Source organism: Elephantulus edwardii, unplaced genomic scaffold (genome assembly GCF_000299155.1).
Source record: "Elephantulus edwardii isolate Elephantulus edwardi_28Jun2011 unplaced genomic scaffold, EleEdw1.0 scaffold00034, whole genome shotgun sequence".
Classification (NCBI taxonomy): domain Eukaryota; kingdom Metazoa; phylum Chordata; class Mammalia; order Macroscelidea; family Macroscelididae; genus Elephantulus; species Elephantulus edwardii.
In genome coordinates, this window is record NW_006399784.1 from 4,046,632 (window position 1) to 4,054,004 (window position 7,373).

Below are 7,373 nucleotides of genomic sequence, written 5' to 3' on the forward strand. Positions count from 1 at the left end.
GACTCGATGGCACATAAAAACAACAACAACAACAATGGAAATATTTTTGTTATGTGCCATCAAGCTAGAACCAACTCATAGCTGGTCCTACAGTATGTCATGATAGGCAGTAAATCACAACGGAGAAGCTGTACAACTTTCTATTGTAGAGCAGCTTGTGTATCAGAATTCCGTGCCTTTAGATTGGCATCATAAATTCTTGCCCCCTGGGGCATCAAAGTGTGCATTTTTCTTATTATTAATACACTTACTTATAACCATTAATTTATCTTTCATCATAACCACAATGAGGTAAGAATGGGTGAGGGCTACATGAACTTGTTAATCATAAGGTCATACAATTTGATGGGTCAGAGGAATGTCAGGAAATAGTGAAGGAAATGGGAAAGTTTCTGTGTGAAAAACAATATAATAGAACTTCATAAATAAACCAGTATAATATTTTTTTTCAAAGTTTAAAAATCTCTTTCCTTATCCACTTGCTTTTCTTTGGATTCTAGTAGTAAATAGTCACTTATTATTGTTGAATTGTGAACTCATTCATATTTCATTCTTTAGTTGGTTTTCTGGAGCTCTAAATCACTTGGAGTAAAAATTGTCCTTCTCAGTCACAAAGGGACAAATGCTATATGGTGCCACTGTTGTAGAATGAGGCTGGCATTGGGGTGGGGGTAAGACTGAGAAAAACTGGATGAAATATGTTTACGGCATTGAAGTCTATGGGGGAGAGAATAGTCTAAAAGTATTATATTTTAGGGCATTATTTTTATCGTAGGAGTATGCAATGAGGGTTGCAGAGTGGATTATATTTGGGGGTAGGGGGTGGGGTTTGGGGAGGTGCGGGGGGGGATTGTGTACCAATGAGGGAGTTTTTCTTTTGCTTTTCAGGGAGAAGAGCAAACGGGGTGGGGGGGCGCGGAGGGGGAAAGGGTTTGTGCGGGGAGAAGGGTGCAACAATGAATGAATGGAATCCCAAAATCTCTGTAAATGTTCATTGAAATGAAAAATTAACAACCTAAATTTAAAAAAAAAATTGTCCTTCTATTTAAATTACATAAACTATTAAAAAAACCCCTCTCTTGTCATTTTTAAGTGTTATCAATTCAAGCATAATTCATAGTGACCCTATGAACAAAAGACCTGAACAATCCCTGTGCTATGACTATTCTCATTACTCTACATTCATAGAATTTCTAGAGGCATGTTGTTTAGGAAGTGGATTCTACTCCTGGTTCCAAAACTGTTTCATTCTGGAAGCTCCACCAAACACTGCCCAGGATGGGTAGCATTTGAAACACCAGTGGCATATCACAACAACCCCAAGTTATCACAGTACACCAAATTGACAGACCAGTGCTATGCTACTTAGAAGAATTTTCATCCCAAACACAATTAACACAAGGCCCAAGGGCCCAACCATCTTTGAAATACAAGTCCCACCCATAAGTCCTGGTTGACTCTAAATAAGGGATGTTCAGTCCTCAGCTCATTGTTAGATAAACCTGGAAAATCCAATCAGCTCACAAAAAATTATGGATAGAAAGATGAACAGCCACACCTGACCTTCACTAAAACAAGAAAATCCATCTTCCAGAATTCAACTGCTTTGCAAATGACTAATTGATTTCTAATATTTGTTACATTTTATCCAAATGCATATTTTATGATCTTATAATCAATTATATTGATTATATTATATTTATAATTCTATTCTATTACTAATATTTGTAACTATTCTTTCTGGAAGATCTTTTAACATGTTAAAACTTCTTATCACATGTAATTAAAAATATTAGTGTACTCAAGTATTTTATAAATTCTAAATATAAGTACCTTATCTGATATGTCATTACCAAATACTTTTTTCCAGTCTGTGGCTTCCCTTTTTACCCTGCTGGAGAAGTTTTTGGATGTAGATAGGGATTTGATTCTTAGAAGGTCCCATTCATCTATTTTATCTTCTCCTGGTTGTAGATTTTTCAGGATACATGGAAGACTGTTTATGTTGTGGATTAGGACTACTAGAGTTCTTCCAAGCTTTTCTTTAATGAAGTTTATAGTCCTTGGTTTTAGTCCTAGATCCATGATCCATCTTGAGTTGGTTTTTGTATATGGAGTGAGGTGTGGATCTCGCTTGAGTTTTCTGCAGCTATTTTTCCAATTTTGCCAGCACCATTTGTTAAAATGCCTGTCGTTTCCCCACTTAACTGATTTCATCTCCTTGCCAAAAATCAGTTGACCATATGTAGATGGGCTGATTTCTGGGTTCTCAATTCTATTCCATTGATCTATGTGTCTGTCATTATACCAGTACCATGCTGTCTTAACCAACATGGCAGTGTAGAAGGATTTAAAATCAGGGAGTGAGATGCCTCCTACCTTTTTTCTATTTTTAAGGAGTGCTTTGCTTATTCAGGGATTTTTTTCTATTCCAAATGAAACTTGAGATTACCTTTTCCATCTCCTTGAAGAATGGGATTGGTATTTTTACTGGGATTGCATTGAACGAGTAAATTGCCCTTGGTAGTATTGCCATTTTCACAATATTGAGTCTTCCTATCCATAAAAATATTAAAATGAAAATTATAAAATACTTAAGCACCACAACAAGATAAAGGTAAATAATCCAATTGAAAAATGGGCACAGAATATGAACAGACTCTTCACCAAAGAAGACATTCAGATGTCCAACAAGCACATGAAGAAATGTTCAAAATCCCTAGCTCTAAGAGAGATGCAAATCAAAACAACTATGAGATTTCATCTCACCCCAATCAGAATAGCAAAATTTAAAAGAACAGCAAGCAACAAATGCTGATGAGGTTGTGGAGAAACTGGAACCCTTATTCACTGTTGGTGGGAGTGTAAAATGTTGCAACCACTGTGGAAAGTGGTATGGAGCTTTCTCAAAAAGTTGCAAATAGAGATACCATTTGACCCAGCAATTCCACTGCTGGGAATATATACATCCCAAAGAGACCATAACTGACATCCAAGCATATGTATGCACACCCATGTTTATCGTGGCTCTGTTCACAATAGCAAGGAGTTGGAAACAACCCAGGTGACCATCACCAAATGAATGGATAGAGAAGCTGTGGTATATTCACACAAGAGTGAGAAAAACTGGATAAATTGTGTCTACTGCACTGGAACAGATGAGAGAGTAAATAATTTAAAAGCGATGTATGATAAGGTATTGTGGTTGTCACAAGAGTCCACAATTAAGGTTGCATAGTGGAATGCACTTGGGGTGGTGGGAAGGGTGCAGGGGTATTGTGTACCAGGGAGGGAGTGTTTCTTTCACTTTTAAAAGGGAGGAGCGAGCAGGGGGTGGGGCTGCACGGGGAGAGATGTACAGCAATGAATGAATGGAAATACAAAATCTCTGTAAATGTTCATTAAAATTATTAAAATAAACAAGCAAACAAACAAATAAATAAATAAAATGTAAAAAAAATATTAGTGTGGTGTAAGCTTAAATGTTGTTGGCTTTTCTAAGTATTACGTTAGACTCCTCTTGTCTCCAGCTATCTTAACTGTAGACACATGGCCTTAAAAATGTTCAACAACTATGGGATTAGGATAAGAGTGAGAGAGTGCTTCCCACCTTTGGCAACAAGACTTGAAGTAGACTGGAACACAACCCTAGTGGGAACCATATCAGAATGAGACCATGGTGAGGGTGAGACCCTGATGTTGGTGGCAGACAGACTTTGGCATTGCTGTGGAGAGATTATGGCAAGGTGTACCTGAGGATTCTTGTATTTGTGCTGGCCACACACAAAGTTTATGTTTGCCAGATATTTGAAGGAGAAACAGGTTTATTACTGCTCTGAGAAAAAAATCTTGTTGGGCAATTGAGGAAACCAGAGACTTCTTGACTTTGTGTGCTGTTGAACTAAAATTAAGACTTACTAATTAAGCAATTGTGCTTAGCTATTAATTTGTCTTAGGAGTGGTGAACCTGGACTTCTGTTGTGAGATAGTCTTTGCCTCTCCCATTCCCCAACCTGTTTTTCTAATAAGCTACACATTTGGTACCACAACTGTGAGTAAAGTCTGTGAGTCAACAATGACTATCAAACCCAGGAATTATTAGAAATAGGTGCAGAAACATGGAAGGGGGTGTTTCTGACTAGCGGTGATCTGTTTGCTGCTGATTAATTAAGACAGTTCCAATTTATGAAGCAAGTAGAAGTCAAACTTGGCCATCCAAAGTGACACATGCTCCATTTATAATTAATAACTTTGAAATTTAGTTTATTTACATATTTAGGTAGAAATTTTTGTAAGAATATTAGTGCATATAAACATATAAATGAATAATACTCTCAAAGAGAAAATGATATGTAGCTTGAGGTTTTCACTGTTAAAGAGAGACATATTCAAATACTTAAAAATGAATGATGATAGGAATCAATTTTCTATGTATTTATCAAACAATTTATCCAGTGGATATATTAGAAGAATATTATAATCATTAATTTGTAATTAATTATAAAATGTAATAACTAAAACATGTTGAAAATGAATAGTTTACAAATATTTAAATAAAAACTCTATATTTTCATAGTTGGCTTAAAAGATATATAAGGATGTACATGTATGAGAAATGTAATTGCTCAGAATGTATAAAGGACAATGGCATACAAAATTATAGTGAAAGAAAATACTGTATATTAAACCAGTATCCCTTTAAAATTGTAGTGTGCTTAAATGGGGGATCTTCCCCTTAGTCTATGGTAACTTTAAAATTGTAGTGTGCTTAAATGGGGGATCTTCCCCTTAGTCTATGGTAACTGAACCTGAACCCTCAAATTTGGAACTACCAAAAAGGAGGAACAGTTGTAAGCAGAAACTAATGATTGGAAATTGGAATGTGAAAAATGAATGTAAGACAACTGGACATCATTAAGAAATGAAAGGAAAGCATAAATATTGGTATATTAAACACTCACAAAATGATATGGATTGACATTGGCATTTTAAATCAGATGATTCTATGATCTGCTACACTGCAGATGAAAAGGTAAGAAAAAACGGGTTACTTTCATAGTTAAAAAGGCTGTTTCTAGATCCATCCTGAAATGCAATGTTGTGAATGACAAGATGATATCCATACATATACAAGGAAGATCTATTAATATCACTATCATTGAAATTTTTGTACCAACAACTGGAGCCAAAGAGGAAGAAATAGATTATTTTTGCCAATGTTTGCAATCATAAATCAATCAAACATGCAATCAAGCTGCATTAATAATAATAGTGACTTAAATGTGAAAGTTACGAACAAGGAAGATCAGTAGTGGGAAAACATGCACTTGGTGACAGAAATGAGGGTAGGGTAGAATGATAGAATTCTGCACAATGATTAATTCATTGTACATACCTTTCATAAGAAACACAAATGCAGGCTGTACACATGGATTATACCTGATTTTTTTACACTGGATTCAGATTGATTACATCTGTGGAAGGAATCCTTAGAGAAGTTCAGTATCAGTGGTGAAACTAGACCAGAAGTGGATTGCAGAATAGACCATCACCTACTCATATGCAAGCTTAAATTAAAGCTAAAGAAGGCCAAATCAAATCCACAGGAATAAAAATTTAACCTTCAGTTTGTCTAACTTGAATTTTGAAACCAGCTGAGGAACATGTTTGAGGCCTTGAACACTAATGAGCATTAACTGACGAATACCAGATGAGGTGTGGGAGGATATCAAGGCTATCATTCACCAAGAATGTAAAAGATCATTGTAAAGACAGAAGGAAAGACAAAATGGTTGTCAGAAGAGACACGAAATCGTCAAGAAGCCAAAGCAAAGGGAGGAAATCGAGAAATTAAGGACCTAAATAGATTTCAAAGGGCAGCTCTGAAAGAAAACACAAAGTAAAATATGCAAAGACCTGGGGTTCAAAAATCAAAAGAGCTAGAGCCGAGAATGGGAGTTGAGTCTGTCTTCTAACTGCACACCTGGCCTCCTCTCCTCTCCTCGCTCTCACCGCCTGCTTTCCCTCCAGCTTGCTCGCAGCCCAGAACACCTTCCACCATGTCCACCTCAGCAAGTTCCCAATTGAACAAAGGCATCAAGCAGGTGTTTATGGCCCTGCCTCAGGGTGAGAAAGTCCAGACCATGTATATCTGCATCGATGGCACAGAAGAGGGACTGCACTGCAAGAACCGAGCCCTAGATTCTGAGCCCAAGAGTATAGAAGAGTTGCCTGAGTGGAATTTTGATGACTCCAGTACTTTCCAGTCTGAAGGCTCTAACAGTGACATGTATCTCCTCCCTGCTACCATGTTTCAGGATCCTTTCCGCAAGGACCCCAACAAGCTGGTGTTCTGTGAAGTCTTTAAGTACCACCGAAAGCCTGCAGAGACCAATTTAAGGCCCACCTGTAAACGGATAATGGAAATGGTGAGCAACCAACACCCCTAGTTTGGAATGGAGCAGGAATACACGCTCATAGGTACAGATGGCCACCCCTTTGGTTGGCCTTCCAGTGGTTTCCCAGGACCCCAAGGTCCCTATTACTGTGGTGTGGGAGCAGATAAAGCTTTTGGCAGGGACATTGTGGAGGCTCACTACCGGGCGGGCTTATATGCAGGCATCAAGATTGGAGGGACAAATGCAGAAGTCATGCCTGCCCAGTGGGAGTTCCAGATAGGCCCCTGTGAAGGAATTGACATGGGAGATCATCTCTGGGTGGCCCGTTTCATCCTGCACTGTGCATGTGAAGACTTTGGCGTTATAGCGACCTTCGACCCCAAGCCCATCCCTGGGAACTGGAAAGGTGCTGGATGTCATATCAACTTTAGCACCAAGACCATGTGAGAAGAGAAAGGTCTGAAGCACATTGAGGAGCCTGGACAACGCCCGGTGCCTGACTGGATTCCACGAAACCTCCAAGATCGATGACTTTTCTGCCAGTGTGGCCAACCGTGGCGCCAGCATCCGCATTCCTCGGACTGTTGGCCAGGAGAAGAAGGGTTACTTTGAAGACCACCGCCCCTCTGCCAACTGTGATCCCTACTCGGTGACAGAAGCCCTCATCTGCACATGTCTTCTCCACGAAACTGGCGACGAGACCTTCCAGTATAAAAACTAAATGGACTAGACCTCGAGTCATCAAAAGCCCCTTCTTTTTCACCCCACGCACTCTTCTCCTTTCTCCTACTTGTTTCTACTAGCTGTAATTCAAAGGGCAAAATATCGAGGTCTTTTTTTATTCCTCAGGCCCAGTTAATAACTCTTGCTTTTTGGGGGTCAGGGTAGAGGGGTCAAGTTTTTAATCTCTTCACGACCATCCCGCCCCGTTTCCCTGTCACTGAAGCTTTCTTGAAGACTAAGGAATAGTGCATT

General features: G+C 38.7%; 1 pseudogene; it reads left to right on the forward strand.

Annotated features, from left to right (window-relative positions):
* Positions 1-6,059: 6,059 nt before the first annotated feature.
* On the forward strand, positions 6,060-7,119 carry LOC102855870 (annotated as a pseudogene).
* Positions 7,120-7,373: the final 254 nt, after the last annotated feature.